This window comes from Bubalus bubalis, chromosome 9 (assembly GCF_019923935.1).
Source record: "Bubalus bubalis isolate 160015118507 breed Murrah chromosome 9, NDDB_SH_1, whole genome shotgun sequence".
Lineage (NCBI taxonomy): Eukaryota > Metazoa > Chordata > Mammalia > Artiodactyla > Bovidae > Bubalus > Bubalus bubalis.
The window spans coordinates 43,811,365-43,833,456 of NC_059165.1; the positions used below are offsets into that span (position 1 = coordinate 43,811,365).

General features: G+C 39.0%; 1 protein-coding gene across 1 annotated transcript in view; it reads right to left on the reverse strand.

Moving 5' to 3' along the window:
* SGCD (sarcoglycan delta) overlaps positions 1–22,092 on the reverse strand; it is a 1,096,788-nt gene that overhangs the window by 693,346 nt on the left and 381,350 nt on the right. The window lies entirely within an intron of this gene.

Sequence of the window (22,092 nt, forward strand, 5' to 3'; positions counted from 1 at the left end):
GAGGTAGTGGAGGACAAAGGAGCCTGACATGCTACAATCCATGGTGTCAAGACAGAGTCAGACATGATTAGTGACTGACCAACAACAATAACAATTGTTTCAAACCTACTTGGTTATAAGCTAGTTTCCTCCCTATTGATAAAACTGCTTTGACCACCCCTTACACTACTAAGTAGGCATCAATCATCACATTCCATGGACACTGCAATAAGAACACTCTTAAAGCCACTTTCAGAGAAAGCCCAGTTGATAGAATTAAAATGAATACTTGCTGTGGAACATAGCCTAACCTCAACTTTGTTACTCATTTTGATGAGTCTAGTCCATGTTGTTATTTATAGAAGTAAAATGTTAGAGTAAGTGATTTACACATTTTATTCTGATTTTGAAAAAGAATTTAATTCTAATGAATTTTGTATGCTTTAGTGTTCTTTAAATTCTTATGAGTCAGAGTTGATATTCTACCTATTATCTTTTTATGCCACTAAGCACCTAATACCATGCTTTACTTATGGCAACTTTTATTACCTGTATGCTGAATTAATGTTTCCGATTCCCTCTGGGTTGTTGAGCTAGAGTGTATAGCTCTGACTATTCAAATCATGCCCAGTTGAAGTCTTATGAGTATTTACTGAATGCTTCTTATTTACAAGGCATCATGCTTGTTTAAATCTGACTGTCAGATAAATTCAGTTTTTTAGGGAAGTTCCCTGTAATATATAAAGTCTAAATATGGTCCCCTGAAACATCCTTTCTTTACCATCTAACAATAGTAAAGGTACGAGAGAGATGTAATCCTTTAAACTGGGCCACTGTAACAGGTTGAATACATGTGACAAACTTAAGATCCATATTTATCTATAAGAAGAGATTTCTCTCTAACATAATTTCTAATTATGCCCCATTCTCAATGGAATGCCTGCAGCATTAACTGGAGGTAGAGACTGCATAAAATCCAGAGCTTCTGATAAACATGTTCCTAGTTTTCTCTGAGGTCATCTTGAAGAAACCCAATTTAGAAGTGTCCTGCCTACAGGTCAAAGACAACAGTCACACCTTAACAGGGAACCACAGTTACAACACATCTCTGCAGGTTCTATCAGGCACTAACTTACTTTGTCCTTTAAAAGAAAAGAAATTAAAAAAAAAAAAAAAGAGCTAGCCTAGGGGCTGAATCCATCTAGGGGAGGAAAACAGATACATGGAGCCTGACACTGCTACAGGCAAAGCACTAGAGGAAGGTTTTTCTCACATGTCACCGGAAGGCAAACATCTTGTAACTCCTTTGAGCACAGAACTCTTGTATTCTTGACTCCTTTTCACATACAACAGGGGAAGGGCGAGTGGTTGAAATAGCTTCATTTTGAAACATATTTATGGAAAACACACACACACACAAATAACAAGCACGTTGCCCAGAGGTTTTAAATTTAAACTATATTTGAGGCAAAAGGATCTAGCCCAGCTGCACATTTTGATTATATTTTAAGAGAAAGAAGATTCTGGTGTCCCTCGTTGTGCATTTATAACACAATATAGAATCACATACACGAAGATCAGAATAATTTGAGAGTTATTTTTTGCTTGAGAAACAAAAATACTATTTGGAAATTGCAAAAGTCAAAAGAAATGGAATTGTGAATATACGCAAATATATGAAAAAGAAAGGCCTTTGGAAATTCATGAATACCATGGTCAAATAAATACAGAGGTTTACTAAAAGGTGTGAGATATTCCACCACAGAAAATCCTTGTTTACCTAGAATCCAAACATCCAGATGTCTGGAGCTGCACTTTATTTTTGTGAGAAAGAGTTAACAGGATGATTAGGTTATGACCCTGAACATTTCAAAGCCACCAGAACTTCTAAAAGCTCTAGACTTATATTTCCAATTGCTTCCTTGACATCTTTCCCCAGATACATCAAAGGCATCTGGAATTTAGCTTTGTCAAACTGAACACCTGATTTCCCCTTGCAAACTGGATAGTTTTCACTCTTGCCTCATCACAGCAAAGGGCCCAAAGTTTACCAGGAAACTTAAGTCAGAAACCCAGGAGTCAGCCCAGCTTCATGGGCTTGTGTCCAGCAGAGTCACATAGAACAAGCACTGAGAAAGGTCCTGCACTTAAAGTTTAGTGCTTTGTGGTTGCCGTCTTGAATTTCTTAATTGGTCTTCTAATTTGTGTTTTATAAGTAAAAGCTGATGGAACAGTGAAGTACCCTAAAGGCTTGGAGGTATGATTCACATGAGGAGTTCCTTCCTGCCACCTCCCTGCCTCCTAGGACAGGTTGTCAGTCTCTTGTTTCTTGTCCCGTGGCACCCTGAGTCATCCCTAGATGCCCCCTTCCTGTTACTGCCATTTTGTCCTCTACCCTTGATGGTGACCAGATCATGTTGGTGGCCAGAAGAGGCACTGAGTTTTGCAATGGGGACCTGAGCACAGGTCCATGGACAGTCAAAGGTAAGCTCATTTAGCCTGCGTTATCTCAACAGGGAATAGTAGTGGCCGTCACAGCCTTGGGCTGGCAGTGCCGTCATGTATGTGAGGGCTAATTGGTGAGGGAAGCCTCTTTCCCAACCCCCATCGAGGTACCAAACACATCCTCGTGCACAGGCTACAATACCTTGGGGGTTGCCTGGTTCCTATGGTTGAAGCAGCAGGCCTATGGAAGCGAGGGATTAACTTCCCAGTACAGGGCACAACACATCCATCTGTCCCATTGTTGGCAAGACAGTAAACCCAGCAGTTAGCTTGACTATGCCCATACTGAGTTATGGGACAGACACCAGGGGTACCTGTGAGGGTCTGGACTTTGTCCTACAAGTATCCTGATTCCCAAGGGAGAATGGCATTAAGAAGCAAATAAAAACATCATTACAGATGAAGAAAAAGACCACGGATGAGAATAAACAGTTTTATATTTTTAGTGACACTTTTTTCCTGTTCTTTGAACAAGGAACCCACATTTTCATTTTCACTGGGCCCTACATGTTACACACCCAGCCCTACCAGGAGACATCATTTGGACGTCTGTATTTTCTGCCTACAAGCTCTGATATTTCCACTGCCAAAGTAGACTCTGTGTTCACATCTCTCCACCACACATCTCTTCCCTCCACTACTTTATTAACCTTGCATCAAGGCCTGGCCGCTATAGTCACTTCACAACACCCAGAATAATCTTTTGAAAAATTGAAGTCACTTTAAAAACTCCCCATCATACTTAGAACAATGTTTGAAGTTTTGAAGGCAGGGCTGGCTGCTTCTATTCTACAGGCCCTTCCCTATACAGAGCTTTCCAGATATCCTTCCTAAGTCTTACTCCTACACTATGCTGTTTCCTTCATGCGGCATATGTTGATTTATGCATTTGCTTCTTAATTTTTCACCTGTTTTCTATCTGCCTCCTACTCTCATCTGCAGACTTCATGGGGACAAGTCTGTTTTCTCAGCCAGTCTCTATCTGGAGTCTGGTACAGGGCTTGAGCAGAGTACTCGACAGTTGTCTATTAATTTAATAAATATCCATTACAGTTATAGGATCTGATCTATTACACATCAATTTGGAAACTTTAGATAGTGGGAAACCTGGATATATTATGAGTAGGTATCAAGTTTACCACAAAGCAGACAACTCTTATATCTCCCCATGTGGTCACATACAAATTTGCATATTAATTTTTAAGTTTCAACCCAATCATTGAAATGTTGAGTAGGGTATTTATGAGTCTTATTTTCATGGAAGAATGGAAATTCTGTATTACTTTGGAAAGAATACATTAAATTTTAAGTTGAGTTAAAAATTATCTAGAGGGATAAACTCAAAATTCAGCAAGTTTTCTCTCTCCCTCCCTCCCTCCTTTCCATCTTTCCTTGCTTTTGGTAACAGTCCAGAAAACTCATCCTTGAAATTTCATTATAAAGTTTAATAAGGTAAATAAAATTGTCTTTTAGGTAAAATGTTCAGTATTTATTTCAATTATTTTAATTTCTGGTAAAGGTCTATGTGATAGGCTGAAAATGCAGAGTACATTGTGCTAAATGCCAGGCTGTATAATTCACAAGCTAGAATCAAGATTGCCAGGAGAAATATCAACAACCACAGATATACAGATGTTACCACTCCAATGGCAGAAACAGAAGAGGAACTAAAGAGCCTCTTGATGAGGGTAAAAGAGGAGAGTGAAATGCTGGATGAAAACTCAACATTCATAAAACTAAAAGTATGGCATCCAGTCCCATTACTTCATGGCAAACAGAAAGGGAAAAAGTGGAAGCAGTGACAGATTCTATTTTTTTGACCTCCAAAATCACTGTGGATGGTGACTGCAGCCATAAAGTGATAAGATACTTGCTCCTTGAAAGTAAAGCTATCACAAACCTAGACAGCATATTCAAAATCGGAGACCTCACTTTGCCAAAAGAAGTCTGGATAGTCAAAGCTATGGTTTTTCCGGTAGTCATGTATGAATATGAGAGTTGGACCATAAAGAAGGCTGAGTGCCGAAGAACCAAAGTTTTTAAATTGTGGTGCTGGAGAAGACAGAACACTCTTGAGAGTCCCTCAACTAGTCCAAGGGGGGACTAGTTTGCCAGGGGATCAAACTAGTCTATCCTAAAGGAAATCAACCCTGAATTTTCATGGGAAGGACTGATGCTGAAGCTGAAGCTCTAATACTTTAGCCACCTGATGCAAAGAGCCGACTCATTGGAAAAGACCTGATGCTGGGAAAGATTGAGGTCAGGAGAAGGGGGCAGCAGAGGATGAGGTGGTTGGATGGCATCATCAAGTCAATAGCTATGGGTTTGAGCAAGCTCCAGGAGATAGTGAAGGACAGGGTAGCCTAGCATGCTGCAGTCCATGGGGTCACAAAGAGTCACACACAACTTAGTAACTGAACAACAAAAGATGTCAACATCCCAATCCCTGGGATTGTGAAGATTTCACCTCACATGACAACAGGTTCTTTGCAAAGTGACTAAGTGAAAGATCTTATGATGCTGAGATTCACCTGGATTAATCAGTTTGGACCAGTGTAATCGAACTGATCCTTATAAGAGTGAAGCAAGAAGGTCAGAAACAGAGAGATTGGAAAATGCTACCTTGCTGTTTTTAAAGACAGAGGATGGGGACATGAGACAAAGAATGCAGGTAACCTCTGGAAGTTAGAGAACCCAAGGAAATGGATTCTCCCCTAGAGTCTCCAGAAGGAATACAGCCCTGCTGATACTTAATTTTAGGACATCTGCCCTGCAGAACCATAGGACAGTACATTTGTATTCTTTTAACCACCAAATCTGTGGTCTTGCAGCAGCCACAGAAACTAACACGGCTTATGATTAAAGACATTTGTATAGTTTATGTGTTTATATAGTGTACAGCAGAAGCATAGGTGAAAAAAAGCCTTAGTATATGATCTACCCTGCTATTTCCTAAACTTGTCTAGGGATCAGAGTCTTGTGGGGAATTTGTTGTAAACACGACATCCAGTACTCCTTCCTTAGACACAGTGGTCAAGAATTCTGGTCCAATAGAGGAAATGAAGCTCATGAAAATGAAATGATATTCCTAAGGCTGCAAAAATAGTCAACAGCCTGTCAAGAGCAAAACTCGAAACATCAACCTGTAGTACTGAGATTACTGTTCCACACTGAGATTTTATACTGACCGTGAAAGGATCTTACAAACAACTTATAGAGATGAGAGCATAATTTTGTTTCATAAAAGATTAACATGTTTCAACAAATTGAATCATAAAAATGAGAGGGGAATTTAAGCTAGATTAAAGAGTCTTAAGGATCTATTTTAGAAGTGAATGTTTGTGTCCCCTCCAAATTCTTATATTGAAGCTCTAACCCCAGGGGGACAGTATTTAGAGATGGGCCCTCTAAAGAAGTAATCAAGATTTAATGATCTAGTAATGATGAGGTTAGGGTCTTTATAAAAAGAGACACAGCAAGTTTGTGCCTGAGCTCTCTCTCAGTACATGTACACAATGGAATGGCCATGTGAGCACACAGGGAAAAAAGTGGCCATCTACAAGTCAGGAAGAGGTCTTACCAGAAACTGATCCTGTTGGACCTTGATGTGGGACTTCCAGCTTCCAGAACTGTGAGAAAATAAATTCCTGTTGTTTAAGCCTTCCAGTCTGTGGTATTTTGTTATGTCAGCCTGAGCTGAATAACACAGGACCAAAAAACCAGGTGCATGTGTGGTCCTGAACTGAATACTGATTTAAGTAAACCAGCCTTAAAGGGCTTATTTGATTCAATTGGGGAAATGTGAATGAGGTCCAGATATTAAATTAGATGAAAACATATTGAAATGGAAAAGTGAAGCTTATGAACTGAAAATACACAGATTACAAAATAATATGTATAGTATTATGTCATGCTGTAAAAAATACAAAACTGTGTGTATGCATATGTGTATATATATTTATAAATTAAAATTTTCTACTATATATATGTATTGCAAGTGAAAGTGTTAGTCACTTAGTCGTGTCTGACTCTTTGCAAACTCATGGACTATATAGCCTGCCAGACTCCTCCCATCCATGGGATTCTCCAGGCAAGAAAAGAATACTGGAGTGGGTGTCTGTTCACTTCTCCAGGTAATCTTCCCAACTCAGGGATCAAACCCGGGTCTCCTGCACAGCAGGCAGATTCTTTACAATCTGAGCCACAGGGAAGCCCCATATATATGTATTACTTCCATACAAAACTAAATATCATTTTAAAAAACTGATACCAAGTCCTTCTCTAGGAAAATCCTGTCAATTTATGGAATGTTTTTATTTTCTTCACACCTTACACTGAACCATTTGCATTATCCCATCTTTCTCCCAGTGAACCAGTCACAATTATGATCAAATAGCTGTCGGTAAGGAAAGCTGCTTAGATGAAAAAGGAAAAGCAACAAGCATCATCTCTCTACTGGGTCCAAGCCTCCATTCATTTATAGTTGAGGTAACTCAAGATTCAATCTAATTCAAATAAGATTTGTTGAGTGAATTAATCCATTCCCCCTAAGAAAGTATTCTCAAACATTAAAAAGGTATGTAATACCATCTTCTGTTCTAGTAGAAAAGTATTAGGAACCCATCAGACATGGCAGTAGAGGGATATAACTGAAATATAAAATTTTGATTCTATTCAATTCAACAGCCTTTACTGAGTATTGAATGTGTTCACAGCCCTAGGCTAGAACACTCTACTCCCTCTTACTGGAAATGTTTTATTCTTTCTTCCTTACTTATCTGAATTTCACCTCTTTGTAAAGACCTACTCCGTTTCCCCAAGAAGCCTGATCTGATTTCTCTAGGCTGGAGCAGCTATTCTCTTTATCTGAAAATGCAGGATGCATAATGTCTCTTTGAGCACATATGATCCTTCAGCCCTCAGTTATTTAAATGTACATATTTTAACTTTTCTCCCTAGAGAGACTGTAGGGCCCTATGGGGTAGAGTCCTTTTTAAGAATCATCAATGTTTTCCACAGTGTTCTGTTATCTGGTAGACACTGAATAAATGTTTGTTGATTGACTGACAAATCTGGGATTTGCCTTTCCCTTGGTCCAAAACTCTAGTACAAAACTGCTAGAGTACAGTTAATACTTGCTGAAATGGATACCAATTCTTGGTCTTAAACATGGTAATGATCCTTTTCTAAAGAGTCTTGGATTTTACCCTGTTTTCTAACTGGGTCCACAAAGGGTAGGGCTGGTGTGTTAATTTGCAATACAAAGAAGAAATCTCTTCCTTCCAGTCTGTGCCAAATGGGTTGAAAAACTGAATGAGAACTGGAAGTTTCCACGCTCATGCACCAGGTAACAAGAAAGAAGCTTTTTCAAAGGAGAAAAACTGTTCTTTCTCTGCTAGGAGAGCAACTTAAGAAGAAAGAAACAGCCAGGCTGAAAGTTGTGTCTTTGCCCCCACTTTTCCAGTGCTGAGCCAGGAAAATGAGATACTGAAGAGGTAAAATGTTGCCAAACCCCTGAGAAATGAGGCATGTGCTGCTGGGGATGCAAGAGGGTTGGTGACATTTAATTGAGGAATTGCCCAATTTTCCATCTGGTTGAGAAAAAAATCAAGGTGAAACAGTTGGGCCCCGATGTGTGTGACTGAGTTAGAGGCAGGTGCCATCCAAGTTCATTTTCTTAAGGCAATGGATCTTAGCAATGAGATGGCTCTGTTCCACTGTCTGAGGACGCAATTAGAAACACAAGAAGCTTCATGTCTTGACTCTGGTTCCTCCAGAAAGACATTTAGAGTCTGTTAACTTTTGACCTACCTACCATGCAGCAAATACTGATCACAGTTAAGACACTGGCTGTGGAGTCATATAGATTTGTCTTGAATTCCTGGATCATTTACTAGCTGTGTAGCCTTGGACAAGCAGTTCTCTTTGTTGCTTAATTTTGTCATCTCTGAAATAGACACTATCATACACACACACACACACACATACACATATCACAATGACTGGCTAGGCAAGTGATTTTCAGGACTTCTTTAAAAATTGAATTTTCTATTGTTATTCTATACTATCACTCAGGGCACTCTGAAATCCTTATAAAATCAAAATTCTGAGTCTACTGAACTTCCAGTCTCATTGGAAATGGTCTACCCAAGGCAGACTTACAAAAGCCTAGACTAATCAGAATCACCGGAGGAGCTGCATCTCAGTGTTCTCTCACTTCAGTTTTCCAAGTCTCCAAATTGTTCTTTATGCTATTCCTCATTTGGATCAAGTGCTTCATACCTGTGCCTTGTCACCTGTTTATTATGTCCTTGGCTGCCATTCTCAAAAAACCAAGTCCAGTCTCTCCTCAAGGCTTAGTCCAAGTCACTGCCTCTGTGGAACTGTACTCCACACTCAGAGGCTACCATTTTCCCCTGGAACCTCCCCACATGGTAATTTAATATCATTTCCCTTTCATGTTTATTTCATTCTATTTTGCATTTGATTATTTTGACAGGCAAACTTTTGGCATCCTCAGCGGCAAATGTCTCATTTCTCAAGGATTTATCTTTCTATAGAGAGTATAACTCTGCAAAACGTGCAGATTTCACAGCTAGAAGGTGTGAAAACAATCCACAGATCTAGAGATTTTTTACAAAATTGGTGCTCAATAAATGGTTGATGAATAAATTAATGAAGCACCTGAAGCCTATTCTTGAATCAATTCAAGAACTTGACCAGTTCTGTAGGAGGAACATCCATCCTCCTCCCACCCCTAATTTCTATCATCCCTAATCTAGTATTTCTATTTTTCCTCAGAAAACAGCAACATCTGCTCTTTCGGAAATTATTGGGAAGAATATACCTGCCTGTTTTCCTACCCTGCCCCACTCATTCCTTCCCAAATGAGGAGGATGGAAAATTCTCATCAGTAAGATAAGCAAGGGGCCCAAGAACCAGGCAACCAACCCACTCCAGAGGCTCGGCTTGCCACCACATGGGAAAGTCAGCCTGATTCAGAAGCACTATTGATCTAGACCATCACTGCAAATCCATCTTGCCCATGTTTCCTGTGTGGCTTTTCACCTGGCTCACAACTTACAGTGGGATGATGGGTGTCAACTGTCCCGATATACATATCTGATAATACTTTTACAAGTCCTGACATTGATTTAATGTTGAGAAGGATACCAAAAAAATAATATTTCAAAATATGGCATTTTTGAAGGAAAAACAGAACATTGTACAGTTTATACATCAGAGGGATGAGAGAAAAATCCCAAGAAGCTGTAATCCTTCTTTGAATTGAAATTCTAAATATGATGTTTTATTAATAGGCTACTATAAAATCAAAATGGGCTTCCAGCCAGTGCATTCCTATCAGGATGGTACCAGATTCAGCAGAGGATGTTAAAAGCCCTAAAATAATTTGATGTAAAGGTTTAATAGGAGGTGCCCCACCATAAAAGATTAAAAATATCATCTAAATGGAAATAAAGGCATGCATCTTCCTACACTCATGGGAGGTTCACAAACAGCAAGATGAGAGATCCTAACCACACCTCACATCTTTGTATTCATTTACCGCAGTAGCAAACGCAGAAGAGCATAAAGTGGTGGCTTTTCACAGTCAACAGTTTTAATTCAACAAAGATCTAATGAGTTTCCATTTGGTATGCAGTATGCTAGTAGAGCAAGATCCCCCTAGGCATAAAAACACATGTCATCTAGTTTGTCATGTACTCCATACTGGTATTTTTGTTTGAATTCCTATCCTGGATAATTGTAATTGGTGCAGTTTCATATTTTATGGGGCCTGAAGCTTATACAATTTGGGAGTATGCTTTTAAAAACAAAACAAAGTTATAAACACAAAATCAAATGGACATTCTTGGAAGGGGTTCTTGCAAGCCAGGGGACTGAGGCTTAAGACACATTAGCTTTTCAGTAAACCCTCCACTGGTTATAGCACAGCAGTCTTCGCCCTAAAAAAATCCTCTAATTAACAGCATGGTCAATAAAAAAGTCTCTGCAAGTGATGAAACACAAATGATGAAGATAATGCATATGACAATAATGAAGAAGATGATGATCAAAAAGAGGAGGAGGAGGAGGGAAAAAAGATTTATATACAGGGCATATCTCTCTATCACTTCATGCTCTTGCCACTGGTGAGCGGAAACCCACATCAGGAGCCTAGATGATAGTACTCTCCTAACTCAGTCATCTTCTAGCTCTTTGCTACTCTTTTGCACACACAAACCCTTGCCTGGAGCCTGCTGCTCCTATAAATGGTTTGACATTCACTGTAACTTATCTTCAGAATGCACCATTCAGAAAAATCTGAAGGGATTGTACAACAATCTCTTTCATTTCTAAAGTACTTTAGAGGAATTTTTTTTTTTCTTTTATACAGAAGTCGTGACAAGAGGCTACTGAAGCTTTTCTGCAAATGTATCTCCTGCAATATGTTACTTCTCTTTCTTTCATTACTGTGAAACAGAAAAGGAAGACAACTTTCTCTATAGAAAAAGAAGGTTCAGTGAACACCCTGCAAGGTGTAAAGGCTAAAATTAGGAGAAAACATACAATTATTTCAAACTAGTTAAGTTAGATTTCCAACTGTTTTTTTTTTTTCTCTTAACTTCTCAGTTGGTTTTTAGAGAAATGCTTCAGTTGTCTAGCTTTCATCTCATGACCTATTTATTCAATAAGTAGTTTAAATGTTGACTCTCCCCCAATGAACATCCCATTCACCTTATCAGTGTGGGTGCAATGCATCTACTTTGGGCACTAGGCTGCAGAGGGGTAGGTAGGGATCAGTGCATACAGTATTAAAAATAACAAATAGTATTTGAGAGTTTTTTTTTAATGGGCAATAAATTTTATCAGTTACAAATGTACACATTAATAGTGTGTTATGGAGGGAAACAATGAACAGGCGAGTCTAAGTGTGTGCTGGTTGTTTGCCTAGAGAGGTACAAAATACTACCAGGGTTAAAAAAAATAAATAAAAGATGGACTAATTGGTTCACAGGTGGTGGCACAGACCTAAATGGAAGGCTACCTATGATCTAAAGATGGACTTCCAGTACTGTGTGTGTATGGGGGCAAGGGTGCCACTCCCTGGGCAGATAAACAGTTCCTGTGGCAGAAAAGTGCATGATGTGTTTGTGGGAAGAACAGGATGAATGAACTATAGAGAGAAGGTAAGCCTGGAGAGTGGATCAGAGGCCAAGTCTTGCAGAATTATAACCCATACTAAGGATTTAACTTCTGACCTCATATGTGCCATTTTACATATTTGTGACAACAGATAGAAAAAAGACTAAAACAGTCTCCATATGGAGTATGGTGGACGGAAAGAGCTCTTTTTAGGACTGTCCAAGCCTTTTGTACCAACACAGAGAAAAGACTCCTCAAGGTGGGAAATATTTCTTGCCTCCATGTTCTCCAAGCCTAACAAAGTAAGTAACAGAGTAAGACTCTGGGTGGTCATGTTGCCTTTCTCAAGTTCAGTTTCCTTATCTGTAAAGTGAAACGGTAACCATATGGTATTTGTGTATATGTGGCCTCATTTTTTAACTTTTCATTTTGAAATGATTTTAGATGTGCAGAAAAATCGTAAATACAGAATTCCTAGGTATACTTCACCCTGCTTCACTTAACATGAGCATCTTATAGAACCGTGGTATATTTATAAAAAGACAAATCAGCCTGGGTATAAAACTTTTCACTACACTGCAAACTTTAGATTTCATTGTTTTTTTTCATTAACACATTGTTCTGTACCAAGACTCAACTCAGGCCACCTCATTGCATTTGTCATATATCCTTAGTCTTCCCCAATCTATGACAGTTTTTCCACCTTCCTTTGCATTTCCTGACCTTGACACCTTTGAAAAGCAGTGGCCAGGTAATTTTGTAGATCATCTCTCCCCCAGTTTTCCCATGGATAAACTGAGATTGTCAATTTAGGGGTAGAATACTCTCTCTTTGGCCACATGATTTTGTCTTCTGCTCCAGCTTGGGATTTTATAAAAGGAAGTCATTTTCCCCTGGTCTATACCTTTTTTGTCATTCCTCCAGGTCCAGCATAATCTGCACATTAGACCTGAAAGGAACTTAAGATAGACAGTCACAGAAAGGCCTGTGTCCTATCTAGTTTTATTTTTAGGAGCCTCATTAATCTTCAACCTTTCTTAAATATTATTTATTCTCTTCATTTCTTATGTTTTTTTGCCTTCTCTCTGTACCCTGAAGCTACCACAGATGCAATATGTCTCCAATGATAAGATAAGTATTATATTCTGTAGAAGAGTTTTCTTTCTGGTCTCTAAAACCTCACAGGGAACCTCTTTCAAGGTAGCCTAGTCTATCTACATTGGCAGGGAATTAGCACATGCAAGACCTGTGTCTGCAAATTTTCTAGACCTCACAGTTTACTCTTTAAAAAGACAATGACTCATTCCTAATTATGTTTTCTCTTGAAGAAAGAACTGTCTCCCTGGATTTAAATCACACCTATCAATGTGCTAGTTAATCTTTGGATGGAATCTGTAAAACTGGAACACAACAAAAGCGATATTTCTTTGTGCCTTAAGATAAGTCTCTAAGTCAGTTTGAATAGAAAACTTTCATTTTAGATAAATTTGATGGGCAGAATTGCCTGCTTTTGGAGTTAAGAAATTAGGATCTGAGAACTCTGAAGATGTCATAAGGTGAACTCAAAGACCTGTAGAAATGCTGGGTTTTGGCTTCCCTGGTGGCTCAGAGGGTAAAGTGTCTGCCTACAATGCAGGAGACCTGGGTTCGATTCCTGGGTCAGGAAGATCCCCTGGAGAAGGAAATGGCAATCCACTCCAGTACTCTTGCCTGGAAAATCCCATGGACTGAGAAGCCTGGTAGGCTAAGGTCCATGGGGTCACAAAGAGTCGGATACGACTGAGTGACTTCACTATGGAAGAGAAAATAACTGCATTTCTACTTCTGTAAAAGTTCCATCACACTTGCTCTTTTTTCCTTGAACACATGGTGCTCTACTCTGACTCAGGACCATTGCACACAATGCTTCTTCTGTCTACTTAACTCTCCTCCCCATCTCTCTGTTGTTTTCCTTAGGAAAGTCATCATTCACCTTCCAGACTAGATCAGGTCCTCCTTCAGATGCTTTCATGATTCCATGTGCTTTCCCTTCATAACACTTGAACAAAATTTATAATTATGTATCTGTGTTGTAATTTAATAACCATAATGTCAGCTAACAATAGGAAATAATTATTTTACAATCTACTTTACTGGTTTCTAGAGAGTCAAACTGCATTACCATTCAACTCTTGCAGAACCACCAAAATAGGCACTCCATTCTACTCTTCTGGTATATAAACTCACCTGATTTAACCACTTTGTTAAAAGTTTTGGCAGCAGGTAGAAGTTGTACTGATAGATGGTAGAATAGAATTCTAAATTAAAAGATGCAAGAGACAAAAGAGACTCATGATATTAGCATTTCAAAGTTGGAAAGCAAACAAAGAAAAGTATAAAAAACACCTTAGATGATATTCCTTTGAAATATCTCAATTCTAAAAATACAGAATGGTTATTTAGTGATATCCATTAAGTCCTCCTAATTGCCTTATGAAATTTACACTGCAAACATGTAAAAGACAGTTATGAAAAATAAAAATTGTCAACAAAATACGTGAGACTAAGGAGTATTCACAGAAAAAAATAACAAAATGTGCTTACATTTACTAAGCAGTTTTGATATGCTAGGCGCTGAGCTAGACACTTTAACAAATTTTATTTTCATTGTACCCTCCGATATATTTGGCATAGTCAATAAAGCAGAAGTAGGTATTTTTTCTGGAACTCTCTTGCTTTGGATTCTGGCAATTTTATCTCTAGTTCCTCTGCCTTTTCTAAATCCAGCTTGAACATCTGGAAGTTCTTGGTTCACGTACTGTTGAAGCCTGACTTGGAGAATTTTGAGCACTACTTTACTAGCATGTGAGATGAGTGCAATTGTGCAGTAGTTTAAGCATTCTTTGGCATTGCCTTTCTTTGGGATTGGGATGAAAACTGACCTTTTCCAGTCCTGTGGCCACTGCTGAGTTTTCCAAATTTGCTGGCAAATTGAGTGCAGCACTTTCACAGCGTCATCTTCCAGGATTTGAAATAGCTCAACTGGAATTCCATCACCTCCACTAGCTTTGGTGGTAGTGATGCTTCCTAAGGCCCACTTGACTTCACATTCCAGGATGTCTGGATCTAGGCGAGTGAGCACACCATCGTGATTATCTGGGTTGTGAAGATCTTTTTTGTACAGTTCTGTGTATCCTTGCCACCTCTTCTTAATATCTTGTGCTTCTGTTAAGTCCATAACATTTCTGTCCTTTATTGTGCCCATCTTTGCATGAAATGTTCCCTTGTTATCTCTAATTTTCTTGAAGAGATGTCTATTCTTTCTCATTCTATTGTTTTCCTCTGTTTCCTTCTTTTTTAAAAAAATTTATTTATTTTTTTCTTATTATTTTTTTAATTTTATTTTATTTTTAAATTTTACATAATTGTACTAGTTTTGCCAAACATCAAAATGAATCCGCCACAGGTATACATATGTTCCCCATCCTGAACCCTCCTCCCTCCTCCCTCCCCATACCATCCCTCTGGGTCGTCCCAGTGCACCAGCCCCAAGCATCCAGTATCGTGCATCGAACCTGGACTGTCGACTCGTTTCATACATGATATTTTACATGTTTCAATGCCATTCTCCCAAATCTTCCCACCCTCTCCCTCTCCCACAGAGTCCATAAGACTGTTTTATACAGCAGTGTCTCTTTTGCTGTCTTGTACACAGGGTTATTGTTACCATCTTTCTAAATTCCATATATATGCGTTAGTATACTGTATTGGTGTTTTTCTTTCTGGCTTACTTCACTCTGTATAATAAGCTCCAGTTTCATCCACCTCATTAGAACTGATTCAAATGTATTCTTTTTAATGGCTGAGTAATACTCCATTGTGTATATGTACCACTGCTTTCTTATCCATTCATCTGCTGATGGACATCTAGGTTGCTTCCATGTCCTGGCTATTATAAACAGTGCTGCGATGAACATTGGGGTGCACGTGTCTCTTTCCCTTCTGGTTTCCTCAGTGTGTATGCCCAGCAGTGGGATTGCTGGATCATAAGGCAGGTCTATTTCCAGTTTTTTAAGGAATCTCCACACTGTTCTCCATAGTGGCTGTACTAGTTTGCATTCCCACCAACAGTGTAAGAGGGTTCCCTTTTCTCCATACCCTCTCCAGCATTTATTACTTGTAGACTTTTGGATCGCAGCCATTCTGACTGGTGTGAAATGGTACCTCAGAGTGGTTTTGATTTGCATTTCTCTGATAATGAGTGATGTTGAGCATCTTTTCATGTATTTGTTAGCCATCTGGATGTCTTCTTTGGAGAAATGTCTGTTTAGTTCTTTGGCCCATTTTTTGATTGGGTCATTTATTTTTTCTGGAGTTGAGCTGTAGGAGTTGCTTGTATATTCTCGAGATGAGTTGTTTGTCAGTTGCTTCATTTGCTATTATCTTCTCCCATTCTGAAGCCTGTCTTTTCACCTTGCTAATAGTTTCCTTTGATGTGCAGAAGCTTTTAAGTTTAATTAGGTCCCATTTGTTTATTTTTGCTTTTATTTCCAAAATTCTGGGAGGTGGGTCATAGAGGATCCTGCTGTGATGTATGTCAGAGAGTGTTTGGAGGCTAATTACTTTACAATATTGTAGTGGTTTTTGCCATACATTGACACGAATCAGCCATGGGTGTACATGTGTTCCCCATCATGAACCCCCCTCCCACCTCCCTCCCCATACCATTCCTCTAGGTCATCTCAGTGTACCAGCCCTGAGCACCCTGTCTCATGCATCGAACCTGGACTGGTAATCTGTTTCACATATGATAATACTACACATTTCAATGCTATTCTCTCAAATCATCCCACCCTCGCCTTCTCCCACAGAGTCCTAAAGACTGTTCTATACATCTGTGTCTCTTTTGTTGTCTCGCACATAGGGTTATTGTTACCATCTTTCCAAATTCCATATATATGTGTTAGTATACTGTATTGGTGTTTTTCTTTCTAACTTACTTCACTCTGTATAATAGGCTCTAGTTCCATCCACCTCATTAGAACTGATTCAAATGTATTCTTTTTAATGGCTGAGTAATATTCCATTGTGTATATGTACCACACCTTTCTTATCCATTCGTCTGATGATGGACATCCAGGTTGCATCCATGTCCTGGCTATTATAAACAGTGCTGTGATGAACATTGGGGTACACGTGTCTCTTTCAATTCTGGTTTCCTCAGTGTGTATGCCCAGCAGTGGGATTGCCGGATCATAAGGCAGTTCTATTTCCAGTTTTTTAAGGAATCTCCACACTGTTCTCCATAGTGGCTGTACTAGTTTGCATTCCCACCAACAGTGTAAGAGGGTTCCCTTTTCTCCATACCCTCTCCAGCATTTATTACTTGTAGACTTTTGGATTGCAGCCATTCTGACTGGTGTGAAATGGTACCTCATTGTGGTTTTGATTTGCATTTCTCTGATAATGAGTGATGTTGAGCATCTTTTCATGTATTTGTTAGCCATCTGGATGTCTTCTTTGGAGAAATGTCTGTTTAGTTTTTTGGCCCATTTTTTGATTGGGTCATTTATTTTTTTGGAATTGAGCTGCAGGAGTTGCTTGTATATTTTTGAGATTAATTCTTTGTCAGTTGCTTTGTTTGCTATTATTTTCTCCCATTCTGAAGACTGTCTTTTCACTTTGCTTATAGTTTCCTTCGTTGTGAAAAAGCTTTTAAGTTTAATTAGGTCCCATTTGTTTATTTTTGCTTTTACTTCCATTGCTCTGGGAGGTGGGTCATAGAGGATCCTGCTGTGATTTATGTTGGAGAGTGTTTTGCCTATGTTTTCCTCTTGTAGTTTTATAGTTTCTCATCTTACATTTAGATCTTTAATCCATTTTGAGTTTATTTTTGTGTATGGTGTTAGAAAGTGTTCTAGTTTCATTCTTTTACAAGTGGTTGACCAGTTTTCCCAGCACCACTTGTTAAAGAGATTGTCTTTTCTCCATTGTATATTCTTGCCTCCTTTGTCAAAGATAAGGTGAGCATAAGTGTGTGGATTTATCTCTGAGCTTTCTATTTTGTTCCATTGATCTATATTTCTGTCTTGGTGCCAGTACCATACTGTCTTGATGCCAGTACCATACTGTCTTGATGACTGTAGCTTTGTAGTAGAGCCTGAAGTCAGGCAGGTTGATTCCTTCATTTCCATTCTTCTTTCTCTAGATTGCTTTGGCTATTCGAGGTTTTTTAGTATTTCCATACAAATTGTAAAATTATTTGTTCTAGTTCTGTGAAAAATACCATTGGTAGCTTGATAGGGATTGCACTGAATCTATAGATTGCTTTGGGTAGTATACCCATTTTCACTATATTAAGTCTTCCAATTCATGAACATGGTATATTTCTCCATCTATTTCTGTCCTCTTTGATTTCTTTCATCAGTGTTTTATAGTTTTCTATATATAGGTCTTTTATTTCTTTAGGTAGATATATTCCTAAGTATTTTATTCTTTTCCTTGCAATGGTGAATGGAATTGTTGCCTTAATTTCTCTGTTTTCTCATTGTTAGTATATAGGAATGCAAGGGATTTCTGTGTGTGAATTTTATATCCTGCAACTTTACTAAACTCATTGATTAGCTCTAGTAATTTTCTGGTAGAGGCTTTAGGGTTTTCTATGCAGAGAATCATATCATCTGCAAACAGTGAGAATTTTACTTCTTTTCTAATCTGGATTCCTATTATTTCATTTTCTCCTCTGATTGCAGAGAAGGCAATGGCACCCCACTCCAGTACTCTTGCCTGGAAAATCCCATGGACGGAGGAGCCTGGGGGGCTGCAGTCCATGGGATCGCTAGGAGTCGGACACAACTGAGCGACTTCACTTCAACTTTTCACTTTCATACATTGGAGAAGGAAATGGCAACCCACTCCAGTGTTCTTGCCTGGAGAATCCCAGGGACGGGGGAGCCTGGTGGGCTGCCATCTATGGGGTCGCACAGAGCTGGACACGACTGAGGTGACTTAGCAGTAGCAGCTCTGATTGCTGTGCCCAAAACTTCCAAAACTATGTTGAATAGTAGTGGTAAGAGTGGGCACCCTTGCCTTGTTCCTAATTTTAGGGGAAGTGCTTTCAATTTTTCACCATTGAGGATAATGTTTGCTGTGGGTTTGTCATATACAGCTTTTATTATGTTGAGGTATGTTCCTTCTATGCCTGCTCTCTGGAGGGTTTTTATCATAAATGGTTGTTGAATTTTGTCAAAGGCTGTCTCTGCATTTATTGAGAAAATCATGTTTTTCTATCTTTCAGTTTGTTAATGTGGTTATTACATTGCTTGATTTGTGGATATTAAAGAACCCTTGCATTCCTGGGATAAAGCCCGCTTAGTCATGATGTACGATCTTTTTAGTATGCTGTTGGATTCTATTCACTAGAATTTTAAGGATTTTTGCATCTATGTTCATCAGTGATATTGGCCTGTAGTTTTCTCTTTTTGTGGCATTTTTGTCAGGTTTTGGTATTAGGGTGATGGTGGCCTCATAGTATGAGTTTGGAAGTTTACCTTCTTCTGCAATCTTCTGGAAGAGTTTGAGTAGGATAGGTTTTAGCTCTTCTCTAAATTTTTGGTAGAATTCAGCTGTGAAGCCCTCTGGTCCTGGGCTTTTGTTTGCTGGAAGACTTCTGATTACAGTTTTGATTTCCATGCTTGTTATGGGTCTGTTAAGACCTTCTATTTCTTCCTGGTTCAGTTTTGGAAAGTTGTACTTTTCTAAGAATTTATCCATTTCCTCCAAGTTGTCCATTTTATTGGCATATAGTTGCTGATAGTAGTCTCTTATGATGCTTTGTATTTCTGTGTTGTCTGTTGTGACTTCTCCATTTTCATTTCTAATTTTGTTGATTTGATTTTTCTCCATTTGTTTCTTGATGAGTCTGGCTAATGGCTTGTCAAATTGATTTATCTGAGAAGATAATTAAAATTGACAAGCCATTAGCCAGCCTCTATTTCTTTCAACTGATCACTGAGGAAGGCTTTCTTATCTCTCCTTGCTAGTCTTTGGAACTCTGCATTTAAATGGGTATATCATTCCTTTTCTCCTTTGCCTTTCATTTCTCTTTTATTCACAGCTATTTGTAAGGCCTCCTCAGACAACCATTTTGCCTTTTTGCATTTCTTTTCCTTGGGGACAGTCTTGATCCCTGCATCCTGTACAATGTGACAAACCTCTGTACATAGTTCTTCAGGCAGTCTGTGTATCAGATCTAATCCCTTGAATCTATTTGTCACTTCCACTGTATAATTGTAAGGGATTTGATTTAGGTTATACTTGAATGGCCAGTGGTTTTTCCTAATTTTTTCAATTTAAGTCTGAATTTGGCAATAACGAGCTCATGGTCTAAGCCACAGTCAGCTCCCAGTCTTGTTTTTGCTGACTGCATAGAACTTCTCCATCTTTGGCTGCAAAGAATATAATAAATCTGATTTCAGTATTAACCATCTGGTGACATCCATGTGTAGAGTCTTCTCTGGTGTTTTTGGAAGATGGTGTTTGCTATGACCAGTGCATTCTCTTGGCAAAATTCTATTAGCCTTTGCCCCTAAAATGAAAAGGACATCTTTTTGGGGTGTTAGTTCTAGAAGGTCTTGTAGGTCTTCATAGAATCGTTCAACTTCTTCATCATTACTGGTTCGGGCATAGACTTGGATTACTGTGATATTGAATGGTTTGCCTTAGAAACGAAGAAAGATCATTCTGCCATTTTTGAGATTGTATCCAAGTACTGCATTTTGGACTACTTCTGCTTTATTGACTATGCCAAAGCCTTTGACTGTGTGGACCACAACCAACTCTGAAAAATTCTTAAAGAGATGGAAATATCAGATCACTTCACATGCCTCTTGAGAAATCTGTATGCAGGTCAGGAAGCAACAGTTAGAACTGGACAGGGAACAACAGCCTAGTTCCAAATAGGGAAAGGAGTATGTCAAGGCTGTATATTGTCACCCTGCTTATTTAACTTATATGCAGAGTACACCACGAGAAATGCTGGGCTAGAAGAAGCACAAGCTGGAATCAAGATTTCAGGGAGAAATATCAATAACCTCAGATACGTAGATGACACCACCCTTATGGCAGAAAGTGAAGAACTAATGTTCCTCTTGATGTAAGTGAAAGGAGAGTGAAACTGTTGGCTTAAAACTCAACATTCAGAAAACTAAGATCATGGCATCTGGTCCCATAACTTCATGGCAAATAGATGGAGAAACAGTGGAAACAGTGACAGACTGTATTTTTAGGGACTCTAAAGTCACTGCAGATGGTGATTGCAGCCATGAAATTAAAAGACACTTACTCTTTGGGAAAAAAAGCTATGACCAACCTAGACAACACATTAAAAAGCAGAAACATTACTTTGCCAACAAATGTCTGTCTAGTAAAAGCCTTGGTTTTTCCAGTAGTCATATATGGAGGGAGAGTTGGACTATAAAAAAAGTTGAGCACTGAAAAATTGATGCTTTTGAACTGTGGTGTTGGAGAAGACTCATGAGAGTCCCTTGGACTGCAAGGAGATCCAACCAGTCCATCCTAAAGGAAATCAGTCCTAAATATTCATTGGAAGGACTGATGGTGAAGGTAAAACTCCAATACTTTGGCCACCTGATGCGAGGAACTGACTCATTTGAAAAGACCTTGATGCTGGGAAAGACTGAAGGCAGGAGGAGAAGGGGACAATAAGAAGAATGAGATGGTTGGATGGCATCACTGACACAATGGATATGAATTTGAGTAAACTCCATGAGTTGGCGATGGACAGGAGGCCTGGCGTGCTACAGTTCATGGGGTCACAAAGAGTCAGACACAACTGAGTGACTGAACTGAACTGTAATATATTTGAGGGCTTCCCTGGTAGCTTAGATGGTAAAGAATCTGCCTGCAATACACGAGACCTGGCTTCTATCCCTGGGTTGGGAAGATCCACTGAAGAAGGGCATGGCAACCCACTCCAGTATTCTTGCCTGGAGAAATCCAAGAACAGAGGAGCCTGCTGGGCTACAGTCCATGAATTCACAAAGAGTCAGACCCAACTGAGCAACTCACACTTTCACTTTTCACTATGACATATTTACTCAACAAATATTTATCAGTGCTTGCAATTTATCCAGCCACTATTCTTAGAACAAGACAGACAAGATACCTACCTAGCATGCAGTCTAGCAGAGAAGACATATGTTAAACAGTCTCTTAATGTTTATTGCATAACTGAGGGTAGCCAACTCATCCCAATTTGCCTTTAACATTCCTGGTTTTCAGACTGAAAGATCTGCCTCCTCTGAATACTCTCTCAGTTCTGGGCATAAAGGGAGAGTTGGTCCCAAAGCAAAGTGACAAAAGACATACTTAAATATAGTAAGCACTATTACAAAGAAGTGTAGGGTTATCTGAACAATGAGTGATTAGCCCTCTTTGACAGATGAGAAAACTGAGCTTTAC